A 20639-nucleotide genomic window follows, 5' to 3' on the forward strand; every position below is an offset into this window, starting at 1 on the left:
CACTTGTCCCTTTCCCTGTGTATGGGAGGGAGCCCCCAAGAGCTTTCCCCAAGTTCTGCTGCCAAAGACAGTGGGGTCTCGGGTGGAGAGGTGGCATGGGGAGAGGGAAACTGAGGCCAGAGAGCGCAAGAGGCTGACCCAAAGTTACCAATGACGAGAGCAAAGAAGGAAGAGGGTGGGCTTGGGACGCACATCCTGGCTCCAACTGGAGAGGTAAAGCTTTCATCTGTTTCACGCACTAAGGTTCTCTCTAACCTCTATACTCCCCGTTTTTTAGAGACAGGTTGTCAGGCTGGCCAGCCTCGTCTGAGCAGGCTGGAAAAACTCTCTTGGTGCCAGGACAAGGACAGCACTGAGGGAATTCCCTCCAGTGTCCACTTGGTCACCCAACTGGGACCTGGCTGGGCTTCCAGGAACTCCTCGATGCTCTCAGCCTGGATGGCGGGTCTCTGAGCATGGCTGATCCACCGACCAGCTGGAGGGCTGGGGACCAACAGGGCCACCCTCCTGCCCCGATACTGCAAGGAGGAGAACCTCACAGATGCCCAGCCCTTTGGAAAGCAAGACTGGTTCTCATTTAACTCAATGAGCAGTGAGTTCCCCACAGAGCTGGCAGAGTGGCCCACCACGAACACGAAACCCTCCAGGGGCTTCCTGCTGAAGGAGAGTAGGCATTGCCTGCAAGCACTGGCACCTACAGCCCTCGCTGCCCCTGGGGTCTCAGTCTGTTCCGGCTACTCCTTACTCAGCAGGCCCTGGCCCCACTGGCTCTCTGCTGCTCAGCAAACCCGGCTCCTTCGGGGCCAGTCTTGCCCTGCTCCTCTCTGTCGAATGCTTTTTTCTGTTCCTCACTCTGCTGGCTCTTCCTGTCAATGAAGGTGCAGCTTCAAGAGCCCCTCATTGACTCTCCACTACCCACCCCTGCACTTTCTGGATCACTGGGTTCATTTATTATCTGTCATCAGTCTAGAAAGGACAACAAAGACCTTATCCATCTTGGTCATTGTGATATTGATGTATCACATAGCAGGTGCTAAAGAAATATTTGTTGAATATTATTTGTTAAATAAAAGACCCTCAGAAGGGGAGTGGGGATGGGGCCGGGGGTGTGGTTATCATGGGCTTTGGCTTCTGAGGTCAGCGTTTTTAATCTTGTGTGTGTGTGTACGTGTGTGTATATATGTGTGCACGTGTGTATATGTGTGTATGTGTATATATGTGTGTACACGTTGTATGTGTGTATGTGTGTGTGCATGTATATGCGTGAATATGTGTGTATGTGTCTATGTGTGTGTATGTGTATATGTATGTATATATGCATGTGTGTATATGTGTACATATATGTACACGTGTATCTACATGTGTATACACGTGTATATATGTGTATGTATGTGTGTATGTGTGTATACCTGTGTATGTGTGTGTGTATATATGTGTATATGTGTGTGCACGTGCGTGCATATGTGTGTATTGGGTAGAGTTGGGAGCAGGCTGGGTGAGTAGTGGGAGGGAGGAGGGCAAAGCGGGGACCCTTCTGAGGCCAGCGGGGATAGCAGTGTAGGAACTCTGTGCTGCTTGCTGTGGCATCAGGGTTGGTGCTCCCTGCCTCTCCTGGAGAGAGGGAAGCCTGGCTGAGGAGGGCTTGGCGCTGGGAGCTGGTTCTCAGCCTGCTTCTCCGAGGCTGCTGTCCTCTGATTTGTCTGCAACATAGGATGGGAGAGGCGGCAGGCTGAGTGTGGTGACAGATCAGAGACACTTGGCTGAGTGGGGAGGAGAACATTTGTGGGTTCTTTGCTTTTGTTCTGCTGCAGCCCCAGGGGCTCTGGGAGAGTCAGTGCTAGGAGTTCCAGCACTGACTACAGTGGAGGGAGGATGCCGAGGCCTCAGGGTGCATCTCCCTCACCATCAGCCTCTTCTCTGTCCCCACATTCCCCGCTGCAGCCCTGCCGTGTGCCCTGCCCTCCTGCCTGCCTCCCTCCCAACCTTTCTCTCACCAGCCTTCTCCACCTCACAAGCTGAGGCTATGATAGCTGAGTGAAGCCATACACGGCCTGCCGTCTTAGAGCTGATGGGGAGGCCCTTGTCACTCCAGGCCAGTGCCCAAGACGGATGTGTGTGCAGCCTTGGCACCTCCTGGGAGCTTGTTAGAAAAGCAGACTCTTGTGCTCCACCTCAGACCTCCTAAGTCAGAATCTGCCTTTCAAAAGGCCCCAGACAATTCATATACATTTTCAAGCTGGAGGAGCGCTGCTCTAAGGGTTCCTAGGTAGAAATCATGACAAACTGACAAGTGCTATGAAGGGAAGACTCGCTGGACAAAGAGCACATATGGGGACCCCTTCACAGGCTTGATCCCTTCACAGGCTCCCTGCTCCCTTCGCTCCCCTGGGGCAGGCCAGAGAAAGGAGTAGACTGCTCCCTGCTTACTGGCTTTGGAGTTACACAATCTTGTTTCAGAACAGGTTCCTTTGCGTATGCCATTTCTTTAGCTTGGAATGCTGGCATTCTCCTGGACCACTGGTCTTCTCCTGGGTCACTCTTACACACCCTTTGAGAGACTTAGTTCAGAGGACACCCTCTCTGAGGGGCCTTTCCAGAATCTCCCAGTTGGGTCAAGTATATAGGGCTTCTGTCCACGATCCCACAGCATCCCGGGCATCCCCTGACTCACTAGCTGCCACATCCTATGGAAATCTCTCTGTGTGTGTCTCTTCCCTGAACCATGATCTCCATCCGGATCCCCATTTCCCCGCAGAGTGCCCGCCTGCTGCACGGGGCACAGGGTGGCATATACGTTTGCTGAGCTCAACTTGACTTGAGTCCATCACTTTATGAACCATATGATTGTGGACAAGTTATATAATCTGACAACCTTAGTCGTCTTATCTGGGAAGTGAGATAATAAAAATACCTATCTTGCACCGTTATAATGAGGATTCCCTTACAATATGGAAGATACACAGAGAACATTGTAAAGGGCTACACAAATGTTGGTTATTATGTCTAATTTTTAGGAATAATATTTAGCTTTGTGGTTGTGTGAAAAGTGCTGTGCCAAGGCCCCCTCGTTTTATTCTCAATATCTTTTGAGTCAGGGACTATTAGGGTCTTCATTTTATAGGTTAAGAAGCTGAGACTCAGAGAGGGCAAATTACCTGGCAAAGATCACACAGCTGTAAGTGGTGAAGTTGGAATTTAGACTCGAGTTTTTTTGACCCTATAATATGTTCTGTTGTAGTTAGAGCAGCTCCCAGACTGTCCCCGCAGCTGCAGCAGCCCTTCCATTAACCCCTGCCTTTGTCCTGGTCCTATAGTTCTGCAAGGCAGACTCTCTGCCCGTCCCAGGGGGCCTTCAGACCTGGCAGGCACTCGCCTCCCTTCCCTCCCGCAATCTGAATTTCAGAGGGCCCCAGGAAGCATGAGCCTGGCTCGCAGCTGGTGCTGCAGCGATGTCTGCTGAGGGAACGGACGAATGATGTTTGTAGTCCGCCCAAGTCTTTGCTCCCTTCTGTGGTTGTGCGCGGTTTTCACGTTCTGGGCCGCGTGTCATCCCAGCCTCCAGTTTCCTCACTTACACGGATGCGCCACCTAATGGCCACAATGCAGAACTGCAGGAGGTATAGACAGGAGGGAGGGGACCTGGTTTTAAAGGGTCAGCTTCCCAGTGCTACATGAACATTCTTTGGAGAAATTCGTATTGAGCACCTGCTACATGCTAGTCCCTTTCTAAGCACTAGGGACAAGAAGCTTCTGCCCTAGTGGAGTTTACCTTCTAGTGGGAGAGACAGACCATCAATGAATAAACAAATACGTACATAATACAAGGTGAGGTGTTGATAAGCACTAAAAGGAGAATAACACTGGGTGGGGAATAGATACATCCTAGATTGGCCTCCAGGATTCCCTCCTGGCTTTTCTCCTTCCTCTCTGGTTGTTACTTTTCTTCCCACCCCTTAAATGTTGGTCTTCCCTAGTTAGCTCTTGCTGGCCATATCTCATTTGACACACTATCAGATGGAAAACCTTCACTTTTCTGTGAACTCAACTCACATCTTTACACTAATAAATTCCCAAGAAGCATCTCGGGCCAGACTTCTCTCTTGAGCTCCAGAGTCATGACCCAACTGTCCACGGGCCTTCAAAGTTCAGCAGGTGTGACACCAAACTCACCACCTCTCCCGGACACCCATCCCTCCCCATATTCCGTATTTTGGAGAACGGTCCCACTGTTCGGGGACCAAGTCAGAAATCTGGGGCTCTTTCTGGATTCCACTCTCCTTCACCCTGCCTTGCCAACCAGCCTGGTTAACCCTCTGAAGTATCACTCAGATTTGTCTCTTTCCATTCCCACAGGCTTCCTGGCTCAGCCATTATCATTTTTTGCTTGGATTATAATACCGCATCTCCCCTCCAACCCCTAGTCCTCTGTGCTTTTCCAGAGTGACTGTTACAAAAGTCTGATTATTCACCCATCCAGTCAACCAGTAATTCAGCCACCATGTGCTGAATATCTAGCATTCCTCTGTTTCAAATCCTCTGAAAGTCCCTCTTTGCCATCGGAATAGTCTGAACTTCTTGGCCACTGCCGACTCTTCAGCCTTGCTTTCCATCACTTCTTACCTCAATTCCTCCTTGTGGATAAGAGCCACCTGCAGTTGTTGGAGTAAATTACTCTTCCCCAATTGCCCCTTTCCTTTATTTATTTATTTATTTTTGAGATGGATTTTCGCTCTTGTTGCCCAGGCTGGAATGCAATGGCATGATCTCGGCTCACTGCAACCTCCACCTCCTGGGTTCAAGTGATTCTCCTGCCTCAGCCTCCTGAGCAGCTTGGATTACAGGTGCCTGCCATCATGCCCGGCTAATTTTTATATCTTTAGTAGAGACGGGGTTTCACCATGTTGGCTAGGCTGGTCTCGAACTCCTGACCTCAGGTGATCCACCTGCCTCAGCCTCCCAAAGTGTTGGGATTACAGGCGTGAGCCACCAGGTCTGGCCTGCCCCTTCCCTTTTGCGTCGCTAACTTGAAGGTTGGGCAGCTTGGGTTTAAATCCTGGGTGCTATGTTTACTGGCTTGTGGCCAAGGGAAAATTGCTTAGCCTCTCTGTGCCTCAGTGTCCTCATTTGTAAAATAGGAAATAAAATAACAAAACCAGGTTCACTGTATAGTTGCCAGGGTCAAGGAAGATGCAACATGGGAAAATGCTTTATAAAGGGTCTGATGTATGATGCGGCATGTTATTGGTTCTCTAAGCAGACTGGGCTCATTCCTTTGAAAGGTGATAGATGGGAAGGGGAACTGGGACTTAGACGTCCCAGATTGTCCCCTTGGTAAAGCAGATGTCTATGTCCTTTTCCCTGCTCTGTCCTGCTGGGAACTGGGTGAAGACCCTGCTGCTCCCATGGGTGATTCCACGCTGCCCTGCCTGGCTTGGCAGCCCCTCCCTCCGGGCCCCCCTCATTCTGTGCCTACTGAGGCACACACTACTTATGGGCTGCAAAGGCACATATGAGTCCTGTGTGATGAGTTGTCTTAGCTGAGCTCAGCCCAGATTGCTGACTCACAGTGTTGGGGTGGTTTATTATGCAGTATCAGTGCTCAGAACACAATACTCCAAGATATCGTGTCTTAAAAGTTGAGAAAACAGCAGAAGCAAAAAGGTTACTCTCCAATCCCCTGCCTTCCTGGGCGAGAGCTAGCTGTAAAAAATTCTTTGACCCATCTCCCCTGAAACTAGGTCATGAGATCCTCATTCCAGAGGGATCCTGCCCTACACTCAGAGGAAAGAAATGGTGCACAGGAACTCCAAGACGAATGCAAGGCCTTGCTAAGTTCTTCCAGTTCATTACCATGAGGTCATAGCCCCTTTTTTGTCCAGTCACATTTCTGCACAATTGCCCGTTCTTCATTGAACATAAGCCTGCAAATACACAGTTTTCCCATGGCGCTGAGGCCTTCATTTCTGAAAGCTCACATAAAACTTTGGTTAAATACATTTGTTGCACTTTTCTCTTGTTAATCTATCTTTTGTTACAGAGGTGTCAGCTGCAAACCTTGTAATGAATGAGGGAAATATATTACTTTTTCTGCCCTGCAGCAGCAAAAGCTAACTGATGTAACCCTGTATCCCCTGCTGTTTGATTCAGAACTGGGCCCACCGGCATCAACTGTCTCTCCACTTCCCTCCGATCCATTCTCCCTCCACTTCGGCCAGGTGACTATTCTGGACGCTCCGTCTGCTGCTCACAATGTTCAATGATTCCCACTTCTCCAGCACAAAAATCAATTCCTCATCATGGGAACCTTCCCCGGTTCTCTCCAGTGAGGCGTCATCTCTGCAGCTTTCTCCTGTGTGACCGTTCACTCTTCTATAAGGATAGCCTGCCCTTTTACAACTACGTGCTTTGGCTTGTGAAGTTCCCTTTGCTGGGAATCTCCTTGCCTGAGTCTTAACTGGCTGGAATCCCAGCCTCTTTTCAATCAGCTCAAAGGCCTGTCATGCCTTGTTAACTCTTGGTTATTCTTTAAGACTCAGGCTATTGTTGCCTCCTCCAGGAAGTCTTCTCTCAATCTCGACCTCTGCCTCTCCCGCCTGCAGCCTCTGCACTGCCACCAGACCATGTGCCCACCTCGGCAGGTACACGTGGTGCCTGGTGCCATTACTGCCTGCTGTTTCCCTGAGGCTGTGAGCTCCTTGAGGGCTGGCTTGCCAAATTCTCTCTCTAGTACTTAGTACGGTGTCTGGCATAGTGAGCACTTAATAATTACTTGTTGCCTGGTGCCTTGCCTGACCCCATTGAATTAGAAGCCCCCCTCCCCAGCTGAGCACCTCTTACACCACGTCACATTGCATTGACTTGTGGACTTGTTTCAGGTTCCCCACAGTTGCAGGGTAGGAGTCTTGATGCCTCTTTGCCTGTCTCCCACCGCCTAGTGTATTATCTTGGATGCAGTCATAATAAAACAGCACCAATAATATGAATAATAGCTAACATTGATATAGGGCTTACCACAGAGCAAGAACTCTTCTGTGTACTTTACACATATCCTTTGATCCTCACAACTCTGTATAAGGTAGATACAACGACGATGCATATTTTGGAGGTGAGGAACCAGCCACAAAGTAGTTAAGTTACTTGCCCAACATCACATAGCTAGTAAGCAGCGGAGCTGGGATAAGGGTACGGTTGCCAGACTTAGCAAATCAAAGAACAGTATGCCCTGTTAAATGTAAATTTCAGATAAATTAAAAAATGGTAGTGTATGTTTATCTGAAATTCACATTTAACAGGGTGTCCTGTATTTTATCTGGCAATCCTGTAGATGTGTTAATTATGTATGTGTGATTTAATTAATGTAGGTATGCTTTCCCCCTCTTCAGACTCTCCCCACCTCCACTTAGGTCTACATTAAGAAGATGTGGGGCAAGATGCAAATGGGATTTTTTTTTTTTTTTTTTTTTGAGACCGAGTCTCACTCTTGTCACCCAGGCTGGAGTGCAATGGGGCAATCTTGGCTCACTGCAACCTCTGCCTCCTGGGTTCAAGCGATTCTCCTGTCTTAGCCTCCTAAATAGCTGGGATTACAGGCACCTGCCACCTAATTAGCACCTGCTAATGTTTTTTGGTACTTTTAGTAGAGACGGGGTTTTGCCATGTTGGCCAGGCTGGTCTCAAACTCCTGACCTCAGGTGATCCACCCACTTCGGCCTCCCAAAGTGCTGGGATTACAGCTGTGAGCCACCGCACCCGGCCACAAACGGGATTTTTAAAGGATATGGCATCCAATATATTTGGCAGCACAATAGCACAGACATGTCTCCAATGAGGTTGGGGACAGACAGAAAAGAGGAACAAGGAGCAAGACGCAGGTTTAGGATGATGGCATGTAGCTCGGGGAAGGTGTGCTGGAGGCTGTTTCAGTTCTGCCCCTAACCCGGGGGTGGGGGGATCCTGAACTAGCTGACTTCAGAGGTTCCCTGTAAAGGTTTGGGACACTGGGATACCTACTTCTTAGCTGGAGCTCATATTGTTTAGGGGATAAGAAGGGAGGCCCTGAAGTCAGAGTGCCTGGCTGGGCTTCTGGCTCCATCATTCACTGGCCATGTGACCATGTGCAAATGCTCTGTGCTGGATGATATTAATGTCATAGATATTATAGTAGCTATTGTACAGGGCTGGTGTGCTGTTTAAATGAGTTAATGTAAGAGTTATGCAGTGTCTTGTCCCAGAGTTTGGCACTGTAGTAAGAACCAACTAAATTTTAGCTCTTAGTATTATTATTGTTTATTCAATAAGTAACTCCACATGGGGGCAGAGAGTAGCATATTGCATGTAAAATGGGCTTGTTTCCATCTCTTGTTCTGCTATTACCTAGTTCCATGCCCAGCCCTGAACTCCCGAGATGGAACGGTCAGTACCTTGCCTCAAAGCACCTTCAAACCACCAGAGCAATGACAAGGAGGTCCAGACCCAGAGATCCCACGGCTGTGCAGATGTGCTGTGCTCCTCCTTTAGGCAGGAGCCCCCAAGGGAGGGAGGGCTGGGCCAGTGGGCCAGGGCAAGGGAGCCAGGTGCTGTCAGGGTCAAAGTCAGCGGTGGCTTGGTTCTCTCCTTAAATTAGGGAGGGTGAGTGAGCTGTTGATTTTTGGTTAAACCCTGAAAGAGGATCTGAGCATCTCAGGGTGGAGCTGCTTGTGAGGAGACGGGTGTTTCATTAATACTGAGCAGGCACGTAAATCCTAGGCTGTATGTGGAGTGGAGGAAGGGAGGTGGGTAGAGAAGGGAGCCGCAGTGATTTGCACACACGCAGACTAGCGTGCCTGTGCCGGCTCCAGGTGACGGAGGGCACTATGTGGCCGCCATGTGCACAGCAAGGGTGAGAGGGCTTGGGAGAGGCCAGCAGAGAAGGGACAGTGGGATGGGGCAGTGCATCACACTGGAGAGAGGAAGGGGCGAGTAGGGCCGGGACAGGGAGGCCAGTGTGTGGTGCTATCCTGTGGAGCGAGAGACTTTCTCCTTTCTCCAGCCCAGCTCCTATGCTGATGGCTGCAGGATGGGTGAGAGCGCTTCTTAGGGTGTGTTCTCAGGAATAACCAGCACACGCCCCCTTGCAGCCGCTCACAAAGCTCTCCAGGTGGTTTCGACCTAACCTGATTTGGTTCTTTTGCTCAACGCAGCTGGGTTGGTGGAAAAAGCCCGTCATGGTGGCTGCCGTGGACTTGTATAAATCCATACTTCATAGTATGGTGGCCCTTGCAGTAGCCTTATTTCATAGGTGGGTAAACTGAGGCATAGACTGGCCAAAGCATTTGGGGCAAGTCACACAACTGGCAAGGACTCTGGCTCAGATCCTGCCGCCCCACCCACCCAACCCTAATGGTGGCACCATAGGCTGCGCTAGCACGAGGATCCGCGTTGGTTCACTTCGGCAGCCATCCTGACCCAGCAAAGGGGCCAGGCAGGGACTTGAGGTGTCCCCGCTGGTCCCATAAATAGAAAGCAGAACTGATACGGCTGGTTTTGCTATGGGTTCCCCATCTGGCAAATCTACCTCCTCAAGGAGCCTCATGGTTTCAGTAAGGACGAAAACGAGGCCAGGTAGAAATCCTGCCTACCGACACCCTGGAGCCTCAGAAGTTTCAACAGACACAGAGGGGTGCAGGAAGAGGGTCATTATGTTAGGGGGTTTAAAAAATAAGCATAAGACATTCCAATAGCTTTCTTTTGAGGTGACAGATTAGGAACACTGCGTTTTGCAAGATAAAAGCATGCATTTGTTCCATACCTTAGTTGGTTACAGGCCAGCAGGGCAGACAGGAGGGAATAGAGAGGTGACCGTGAGACAGAAGGGCACACATAAAATAAGACAGGCAAAGAGGCAAAGACACAGGGGGCGTGGGGTTCCAGTCACCTGCTCAGGAAGAAGATGGATGTGGGGAGAGACACACAGTCCTTTGGGATGGAGGACCATAAAACCAAATGGCAGCGTTCCAAGGAAGGAAACAAGCAAAACACGTTCTCTAGGTCTCTTGCTACAAATAGTCATTTCAGGGAATCCCAGAAAATCACTGAAATATACCTTTCAACTTTATGCAAATTTACCAGATCCACTGTTTGCCAGAATCCCAAGAGGAAAAAGTCAAAATCTTTTTCCGACCTGAGCCGCCGTTTTTTTTTTCCCCAAAAAGTACAAGCCTCTACATTTGAAAAAGGCACTATTTTTAGAACTCGTTAGATGAAGGTGCTTTAATTCTCATCTACAGTCTGGCCTTATAGTTATTTTTTTGAAATCCTCTCTCTTCCTCATTTTTCACATTTGCCCCATTCTGGGGAGGGAGGTCTGGCCATTATACCCTGTGGGGACAGTCACAGGAAGTGAGCTTCCTCTCTTTAGCCACAGGTACCTCCAGGGTGGAAGTCAGCAGGGAGCTGGCTGCCCCGCACTCCAGCATGAGTCCTTCTGTCCTGTATTGAAAGGGGTAAAGAGAAACTTGGTGGCACCGCAGCTTCCACCACGGGTGCCGCTCGCTGGCAGGAGGCGGAGGTGGAGGGAGGGAATGGCCTCTTCCCCAGGGTGTCTTCTTTGGCTCCATCACTGTGGAGGTGGGATGGGGCTGGTTTTGCCACTGGAGTGCTTTCTAGGAGAATAAGCCCCTTATTCAGAATAAGAGGAGCTTGGTTACTGGGTAAGGAGGGGACTGTGGGCTTCTTATGTTCGTCTGAGCCATATTCACTGGGGCAGGGAGGGACTCCTCATCTGGCTCTGATTATCCCTTCAATTAAGTTTGCTGGTGTTGGCGGGGCTGGCTTTGGGGCCAGCCAGGCTCCTGCATCTCCAGCCCTTGGTGGGTGATGTCCGGCAGGTGAAGAAAGGGCACAGCCTTTGCTCTCAGACAGAGCTGGGAATGACCCCACAGGGTGACCCTGAACAAGTTTATCAACCTTCCTGAGCCTCAGTTTCCTCATCTGTAAAGTGGAGCTAATACGTGCCTCGAATCATGCAGGATTAAAGGAGAAAATGTAGTAAGGTCCTCGGTCGTGGAGGCAGCCAGCTGGTCAGCCTGAAGACAAAGGCTGCCGCTGAAGACCCGCTGCCTTCTCTCGTGTTAAGATGAGCTGCTCCCCTGGTTAAGGCAGAGTGTCAAGGAAGCTCAGACCAAATGCATATGTGCAGGAGAAGAGAAGCATCACAGAAGGAGCCACGGCTCCCAGTGACCTGACCTGTGGAGCAGGGAGCTGCAGATGGAGGCTCCGTGAGCTGGAGCCCACACCCTCACCACCCATGAGCCACGCAGGGAGAGCCTGCTGGGTGACTTCTCTCCTCTGGCCGCTCCCTGCTCCCACCTGTTTCCTGTTCCCCACAGGGGATCCCCCAAAATGACAATCTAATCAAGTTGTCCCTCTGCTTATGGTGTCCAAACCCCACAGTACCCGGGCCTGGTCACCTTTGGAGCCTTACCCCATGCCTGTCTCCAGCCACAGGGCTCCTCACTGCAGGCCACAGTCACACAGCCACGGGCCTCAGACCCTGGCTCTGCGGCTCTGTCCTCCAAGACTGCGCTTCCTTCCCTTTCCTGACTTGTGGACACCTACACGATGTTCAGTCTTTGCTCAAATGTGCCCTCTGACCTCCACTAGACTGTGCTTAAGCATCTGGAGTGCAGCAGTCAGTGTCATCCTGGGGTGTGTCCAAGGGCTCAGCCTGGGACCTCGGCATGGGGCTGAGTTGGACGGTAGCTGTAGATGGATGCGCTGAGTTTGCCGTGGAGAGCCGGCTGCATGGGAATCACTGCTGGCTGGACCCGGGTGCCTGGCTCGATGGGAGCTTCCCGAGGGAAGCAGCCCCATCATGTTCCTCTTTGTCTCTCCTGCCCCAGCTCAGCCTGCACGGAGCAGGTGCTCAACAGATGAGCACCCCATCAATGATGGAAGGATAAGCAGAGATGCCTGCATGAAGTGGGAGTTAGGTGGGGAAAACAAAGCTTCCAGAGGGGATACTTTGGGAGGGGCAGATCTAGAACACGTTGATATGCATTGAATGTCAACTATGTTCCAAAAGCTTCCTGTTGGCCCTATTGTTACTCCATCTTGGATTCCTGGGTCTATTTTGGGAGATGCTGAGATTTGCAGTTCATAAGGGCATTGCTGGAGGCAGATGTGTGAATCACCATGAGTTTGGGCCCAGGACAGCTGGTGTCCCCTGACTTTCCTGAGGCTTTGGACATATCCCTTCCCCTCTGCATTCCCCACTCTCCACCTTCCACCACCCCTTTCTCAGGGACCCATCAGCGAGGCCTAGCAACCCTCGGATCCTTAATCACCTCTGTGACTTTGCTGGCTCTCCCTGAGGCTTCCCTTTCAGTTTTGATGAGCAACTCATTTGCCATGGAAAGGTGTTGTTCACGGCGGATCCTCTATCAAAAAACGGGATGGTGTTGAGTTGCAGTGGGTGTGCTGGGATCAGTCCGGGTTAAAATATATGTCTCAGCTCAGATCTCCATCCCTGGCACTGCGCAGGAATCTGGGCGTGCTAGTGCTGCACACGTTGGGGAAAATGAGATGTGTTGCTTGGGAGCAGCCCATGAGCTGTTCTGAGGAGTGGATGGGGTGAGGTGTCCAGTGTTGCTTTGAAGTGAAATGTATTGGGTGTGTCTTAAAGTCACATTTAGCTCCCATGATGGGCATTCGTGTTTGTGGCCAGAGGCATACATAATCCAAACCTGGTCTATAATTGAAAATATGATTTGCATTTGACTTTGAGAATCATTGTGTGTGTGTGTGTGTGTGTGTGTGTGTGTGGCGGGGACGGGGAGGCAAGGCAGCTTTACCGTCTGAGTATGTTTATTTTAGACTCCCATTAGCATTAATTTGCATTCACTGGACACAACCACTAGGGAGAGGTGAGCAGAGCTTTCTCTCCATGAAGCGTTCTTCAGCCTGGCCCTGTCCATGAGGCAGGTTATTGGAAATAGACCACGTAGGCCTGTGTTCCACAGGTGCTCAGAAATTCTGGCGGCTTAGATACAACATCAGCGAACACGCCCCTGGGCCAGGGATACAGAGCTGTGTTTGCAGCGAGACCTGGGATTGACTCCTGGCCTCCCGGCTCTGGGCTGTGTGGCCTTGGATACATTAATTAGGTCTTTGAGCCTGTGTCTTCATCATAAAATTAGAGGGATAATAATACTGTGAAGGTTAGGGGATGCTCCATGGTTGGCATTTGTGAAGTCCCCGGAACAGGGCTCAGTGAATGCTCATTCCTTTTCTTGTCTCTCCTCCCTCCTCATCTCCCAAAGAATGGATCTGCCTCCTTCATCTCTTTCAAGTCTGGGGCTCCAAGGGCTGAGCAGAAGCGGCAGTAGCATTTGGGGTCAAAAAGGAAGACACCACTGCTTCCTCCCGGAGTGCAAGGTCAGGTGGAGACGCTCATTTGCTCTTAAGGGTACAGGGGGTCCACAAATGCTGGAGAATCCACAGCCAACCTGCCCGGGGAGGGGGCGTTTGGAGGGTGAAGGAGAGTCTGTTGTCTCTTTGGAGAATGGGGCAGGGCTCTGTCTGGATTTCAGGTCCATCCCGTAGTGGAAAGGGGTCTTGTGTGAAAAGAAGGGAGGGCTTCAGATAATCCTGAAACTGGAATCCCAAAGACAAGCCCTGAGTCTCCAGGCCACCACTTTCTAGCTGTGCGGACTCCGGCAAGCTGCACCTCCCTGAGTGTCAGCTTCTGCATCTGAAAGTGGGCATGGCAGTGAAACTGAGGGTCAGGAAGGCTGAGTGAAGGCCAGAAGCCTGTGAGCCGGGAACTCTGCTCAGGTGTCCGAATGTAATGTGAGCCCAGGAGGGCGGGCGCGTGCTGGCTCTGGGTGGGGGCTTTGTTGTGTGACGGGTGGGGACACTTGCCCTCAGGGGGAAAGAAAGCGCCCTCTCTTCCTGCAGGACTGGCTGAGAACTAATTCAAGGCCATGTGACTCTGGCTAAAGCCTGCGTCCTGGTTCTCTGCTCCCCTCTGGGCCAGACTGTAGGACTCCAGTGTTGTTTGTCCCCGAGTCGAAGTCTGTGGCAGGTAAGGAGGCCATATTAGGAACACTTGCCCATGTCTGTCCCCAGAGAGAAGACCCAGGAGTTCCAGCATGGTGCAGAGAAATTGAGCAACATGCCCAAAGCAGCCAAGGTTACCATTTCTTTGGGTTTCCCACAGCACAGATTTGGATGTTTTTCGTTTTTGTTTTTTGTTTTTTTTTTTTTTTTTTTTTTTTTTTAATACGGAGTCTTGCTCTGTCACCCACGCTGGAGTGCAGTGGCATAGTCTCGGCTCACTGCAACCTCTACCTCCCAGGTTCAAGTGATTCTCCTGCCTCAGCTGCCTGAGTAGCTGGGACTACAGGCATGCACCACCACGCCCGGCTAATTTTTGTATTCTTAGTAGAGATGGGGTTTCACCATGCTGGCCAGGCTGGTCTCGAACTTCTGACCTTAGGTGATCCTCCCGCATCATCCTCTCAAAGTGCTAGGATTACAGGTGTGAGCCACTGCACCTGGCAGATTTGGAGGACTGATAGAGTGATTTCAGAATCCGGACTTTTATTTTCTCACTTCCCTTCAGTGAGCCAAAGGGCCCCATCCTTGCTTACCTCAGTTTCCTCCGGGCTTATAAAATGGACAAAAGGATAAGTTGCAGAGGGCCACCAAGGAACTGAGAGGATGATCTATAGATAGTTTCCTCTCCACTGAAAGGGGAAGATGGGCTCAGGCTGCAGCATGAGGGAGTGAGGTTAGACATCTGGAAGAACTGTTGTTGGAGGCACAGCTGGGGAAGAGAGGTCAGGCCTCTTTTTCTCAAGCCTGTTCCCCTACCCCCCATCAGGGATGAGGTGGATGTGACAAGGTGACATGACTCTAAGGCAGGGGGATGGACCTGGTGGCTCTGCAAAGCCCCTCTCAGCCCCTGTCCACTCAAGTACTTCCTCATCAGTTTTGCTGAAGTTACTTCTGTGCTCCCAATTAGCCTTTGTCCGTCCAGTTCTCTGAGAGGTGTTTCTATTTGTAGGGGCCAAGGGGCTAGGGAAGCATGGGCTAGAGTGGGAAGGAGGAGGACCAGGGGATGAGGTTGCTAATTGCCACTGCCAGACAGCAAGCCCCGGCTCGGCTGTTGGAGGGGAACAGCCACCAGGCCATTTTTATGACTTCCTATCAAACTTTGATAAATTGACTCTGAAAGGGCCTTTTCTTCCAAGCAGTTCATGCCTCAGTGGCTGTTAATGGTGAAATATCAAGATGTTCAGGGGGCTCTGAGCTGGGCTATGCAGGGAGGACTGGCTCCTTACCTGCCCCAAGACCCTGCTCTTTCCTCCTCTCAGATGCTCTGGAGAGGGAGGGGGCAGGACTAGATAGAGACTTCCAGGCAGATGGCAAGGCTGGCCTCCAGAAAAGACAGACCAGGGGATGAGGGTGGAGGAATTAAGTTAGACACGCAGTAGAACTTCCTGGCTCTGGGCTGAGTGACCCAAGAGGCCGTAGAGCAGCCTCGGTGCTGCAGCTAACCGATAGGGGCAGGAATTGGCAGGGCTTGTTGCAGAGCAATTTCCCTGCAGGGATTGACCTGGAGCCTCACGAAGACAGTGAGGCAGGCAGTGAGGCAGGCAGGGTAGAAGCCTGCCTCTATCTCATGGCCTCTCAGGCCAGGCTGCAGCCCTCCTGGACTCAGGAGGAAAGGGCTCGGTGGGGACCACTGAGTCCAATGCCTGTCAGGCATCATGCAATGAGAATTGGAGCTGAACCTGAACTTCAAGTCCAGAGAGGTTTCCCTACCCCCTCCCCCTCCCCCACCGTAGCCTGCATCTTCTACTCAGTCCCCAGCTGGCCCTGCCTGGACAAACACACGGTGACAGGGCAGTTGCTGGCTCAGAGCTGGTTCATTCCTACTTCTCCCTTCCTTCAAGGATGGTTGTGTCCCAGAACCATCCTTTCCTGGTTCAGGCTGGGTGCAGGCCATCCAGCACCCCCTCTCTGACTCAAGACTAGGATTAGGGGGAGGTGAGTAAGGCTCTTATCTCGGGCACAAAGTTTAAGGGTGTACTCAAAACCCCGGTAATGGAAATAAATAATATCTTAATGCCAATTTAAAAAATCAGAACGAATGTAAAAATATCCACGATGAGCAAAATATCACAATTTTAAGTAAAGACATGATCAGGGAGCTGCAGTTAATTAAGAATTATTTAAGATGGTCACTTGGTCAAGAGAAATGGTCAAAATGCTAATTCTCTCAGTTGAAAATGAGATAAGCAAAGAAGTAGATGATTACTATTACTGGTGAGTTAGCTGCCATTAAAGCCAGGAAAGTAAAATGAAATACATTCTGTTTTTGCTGTAAATAAAACATTTAAGTGTAACATAATGTTGTGGGTTTTAATACACCGGCTTTTAAACGTTTCAATATTTTCCCAACTACTTCAATGTTCTGGAAAGAATTCACCACTTAAAGACTACGTTAAAAATATAAATGGGGCGCATGTTTTTCCTCTTGCTGCACGGTCTATTGTGGCTTGGCTCGGCACTGTTGCTGATCCTATCTTTGTCTAATATTCTGGTATTTTGTTGATCATGGATTTTTTCATATTCATTTGCATTTTAAAAAATACTGCTTTAAAATGTTGTTTGTCTAGATTATTGATTGTTTTGGTACCCTTTACATTTTGTGCCTGAGAATGATGCCTCACTCTGAACTTAGTTTTACTCTGTTCCCAGGGAGGGAAGCTACCTCTCTTTCCTGTCCTTGGTGGGGATAACATGGAGAAGAACCCCCTCTCGGGCCCTGGGATCCACCTCGGGCATGTTCAGGCCTGGAACTGCTTTGGGGAGGTGAGCGCTGGGGCAGGCGCAGGCTGCCAAGGAAAGATGGATGGGCTCCCGAGGCACCACAGACAGAGACAGGCAGCCACTACCGAGCTCATCCATCAAGACCCCTGTGGGATGACACTCACCTTAATCAGGGCCACAAGCCACGAGGCCCCGGGCCTGAGGGATGCGGGTGGCGCAGGACGGGGAGAAGCCAGGTGAGCAGACGCTCCTGCAGGCTCTAAGTTGGTGTCTGGAGAGGAGTGAGAGGTTCAACCAGGGTGGCTAGGCTGTGCACTGGCCAATTCCAGTGGGCACTGAGCACTTAGCTGGCCTCATAGGCCCTGACCTCCAGGCAAGTCCCAGGGCCTGTTGCTCGGACCCTACGCTGCGCTGTGGGTGCAGAGGGACTGCAGGAAGGGAGGAGAGCAAGTGGAGGCAGATGGAAGAGGACGCTTAGGGCAAGGCCCGTAAACTGGCTCTTCTTGCCTTTCAGGAAACCCCAGTGGCTTTCCCTTGTTTGCAGAGTGCAGTGTGACCCATCGGGTTGACTTCCGGGCCCTCGGTCCCCCAGCCCCAGCCTCTCTCGCCTTCTGAGCCCCAGAGATGCTCTACATGAACCCCCCTCTCTGCGCCCTACCTCCAGGGCCCTCTGACCTCCCTGCCTGACCCCAGCGTGGTTCTGCTTTCTCCCCAAAGCCTCCCTCAACTGTCTGTGTTCGTCTTCTCTGCTCATCCTTGCTGGCCAGGTTTCTGGTTGTGGCTGTTGTGTGTGTGGACATGTTGTTCGGAATGAGGGCCTGAGTTGTTGTTTATACCCGGCTTTCCTCCTCTGGGTCTAGTGCCACCCTGGCAACAGATGCCTCAGGAAGGAAGTGACCCTGCTGTGTCCTCCCTGTTGTGACACCAGGTATAAGCAGTAACTTATGGCTATAGTCAGGACCGTGGAGGAGGAGGGGCACTCAGAGATTCAGCCGCCCTCTCGGAGCCCATGTGGGTGCTCCCTGCCCTTCTCACTGCTCTCCTTGTAAAAGGCAGTGCTGTGCACCAGCCCGAGGCACAGGACACCAGGGCTCTGGTCCTGACACTCAGCAAATGGCAAATGCATGCTACCAGGAGCTCAGGCCAAACACCTTGGGGTTGTCCTTGACTTGCCCTTTCTCTCATATCCTAATTGCTGTGGGCTCCACCTTTGAAACATGCATAGATCTCATCCTTTCTCAATATTTTCACTGCTACTACCCCAGCACTCCAGCCTGCGGCTGTAGGCAGGGAGTCAGGCTGGGGAAGCCGGGCTCAGCCAGGGCACTGAGACACAGGTCACAAACCTAGGAGACTTCTTTCTGGGGCCTCTGGAAGCTGGGGCCTGTTCTCCAGTGCCTCAAACAGCCCCCAGCTGTTTGCATCTGCCCAGCCCAGGCACCAGATATGTGACCCCAGCCCCTCCCATGTCTGATTGCAGAGATACAGAACCATCCAGCTAAGCTGGGCTCAGCTTCTTGACTTGCAGAAACTGTGAGAGCTAAGAAATGATTCCTGTAGTTTTAAGCCACTGAGCTTGGAGGTGATTTGTTATGCAGAAATCGACAACCAGACAGATTTTGCAGAACTAGCCAGTCAACTTTCAAAGGTACTTTGTGCTCGGAACATTGAGAGGCACTGTGCTATTTGCAAAATGCTTTCTATACACGTTCATCTTTCTCTTTACCATAACCCTGAACACTGGTAAGGCAGGCATTCCTAGTCCTCACTTTATAGAGGAAGAAACTGAGGGTCAGAGAGGCTCAGTGGTTTGGACAAGGGTACACAGCTGAAAAATGAAAGGGTCAGTCTTAGAGCCTAGGAATTCCAATGGTAAGTTCAGTGCCTTCCCTTCCACCCCATGGCTGCTGTTCCTTCTCACTCCCTTCATACATGAGAACCCAAGGTATCGGTCAAGTTTGGAGGGAGGGGTGGGTGTGACGGAGGCAAAGGGAAGGAAGACCACATCCACAGGGTCTTGGGAGGTGGGGCGAAGGGCATTCCTGGAGAAGGAGGCTAAGTCTGGGGTAGGTGTCAAGAGACTGAGGGCTACTTTTGGCTTCTTGTATCTGCCAAAACCCAAACAGAAGCCCTCAGAAAAGTTGGAGGGCCTGTGTGTGAACTCAAGGCCTGCGGCTGTAGGCAGGGAGTCAGGCTGGGGAAGCCGGCTCAGCCAGGGCACTGAGACACAGGTCACAAATCTAGGAGACTTCTTTCTGGAGCCTCTGGAAGCTGGGGCCAGTTCTCCAGTGCCTCAATGGCCCGGAATTGCTTCTTGGAGGCCAATGAGAGTGGGCGGAACTGAGCAATGGAGGAGGAGGCCCACCCTTGCTGTAGGGAAATGGCCAAGGAAATGCATCCCAGCCTGGGAATCCTGTCAGGGAGTGGGGCCTAGTGCACACCCAGAGCGGCTGCACACAGGACCACATGTGACACAGTGGACATATGTGGCTTTGTATGTGCCTGGGCTTAAAGCCTGCTTGGCTGTGCGTGTGTGTGTGTGTGTGTGTGTGTGCACGAGAGAGAGAGAGGGTGTGAGGGTGTGCATATGTAACAGAGTGTGAGAGAGTGTGTGAAAGAATGTGTGTGACAGAGTGTGAGTGTGTGTGTGAGAGAGAGAGCAAGAGAGAAACAGCAAGAGAGAGAGAGTGAGAGAGAGAGAGAGAGAGAGACTGACTCCCTTTTCCCCAACACATCACCAAGGGGGCTCATTTTCTGTGTGCCTGGCATCTCTGTTCCAGTCACCGGCATACTGCAAGTCAAAGGGAGCCCTTTCTGGTGATTTGAGCATTTCCAACAAATAACTCTGGTCTCCCAGTGCACCAGCCCGCAGTGACCCTGGGGCCACATAAGGGCCACAATGCACTCTTCCCAGAGCTGCTAGAGCTCACCTCTGCTCTTCAGCTCAGGTTCTAGTTGGGATCTGTTACCACAGGGAACTCTCTTTGGATGAGGACGCTCAAGCTCGGAGAAGTGAGCAAACTCTCCTCTGGTTGCCCAGCGTGCTCTCAGCCTTCCCACTTCCGGTAAGCTGCTTGAACTGAGAAGTCACTGACTTTTCTCACAGATGAAGAAGCCGTGCCATGCACGTGGAAGCATGCCGACTGACGTTTAGCCCCACTTCCAGGTGCTCTCTTGGGGAGGGAGGGGCCCCTCTACCGGCCCTGGCTGGGAGTGTAGTGGAGTTCCTCCTTCGAGTTGCCAAGCACTTTCTCTGTGCCAAGCTTCAGCCTGAGCCTGGAGATTCCAAGATGATTAAGCCACGGTCTCTGATCCCCAGAGAGTCTGTGGGCCTCTGTGGAACACACACAGCCGCTTCCTAACCTTCCTAGAGGCCCTGCAGATAAATGAGTCAGGCATCTGGCTCAGTAAAAAGTGTCTTCTCCATTTTATGGACAAGGAAGCAGAGGCTCAGAAAGGGTAAATGACTTGCCCCGAATCACACAGCTAGAAAGCCTGCTTTTTAGGTCTACTGTATCACACTGGTCTGGACCAAGTTGATTGACAGAAAGGGGGCAGAGGTGGGGTGGCTATCAAACCCCTAAAACCTGAGGAGGGGAAGAGAGGGGTAGCACAAAAGAGGATTTACCTTCTTCCCCCAAAATGATGTCATTGATAGCCAAGACAAAAAGAAAAAAAAAGCCCATTTTCTCACTCCAAGTTTCCCCCTCATTAATTTTAATCTAATTTGCTCACAACATTCCTCAGTAAACAGCAGCCTCTCTTTAATAAGCCGGGCTCTTCCCCGCAACCTTGCAATTGTGTTCCTAATCAGCCAGTGT

The 20639-nt window shown here is 51.1% G+C and overlaps 1 protein-coding gene across 3 annotated transcripts in view; it reads right to left on the reverse strand.

Annotated features, from left to right (window-relative positions):
• Positions 1–20639, reverse strand: part of KIRREL3 (kirre like nephrin family adhesion molecule 3) — a 574875-nt gene that overhangs the window by 53206 nt on the left and 501030 nt on the right. The window lies entirely within an intron of this gene.

This window comes from Chlorocebus sabaeus, chromosome 1 (assembly GCF_047675955.1).
Source record: "Chlorocebus sabaeus isolate Y175 chromosome 1, mChlSab1.0.hap1, whole genome shotgun sequence".
NCBI classification, from domain to species: domain Eukaryota; kingdom Metazoa; phylum Chordata; class Mammalia; order Primates; family Cercopithecidae; genus Chlorocebus; species Chlorocebus sabaeus.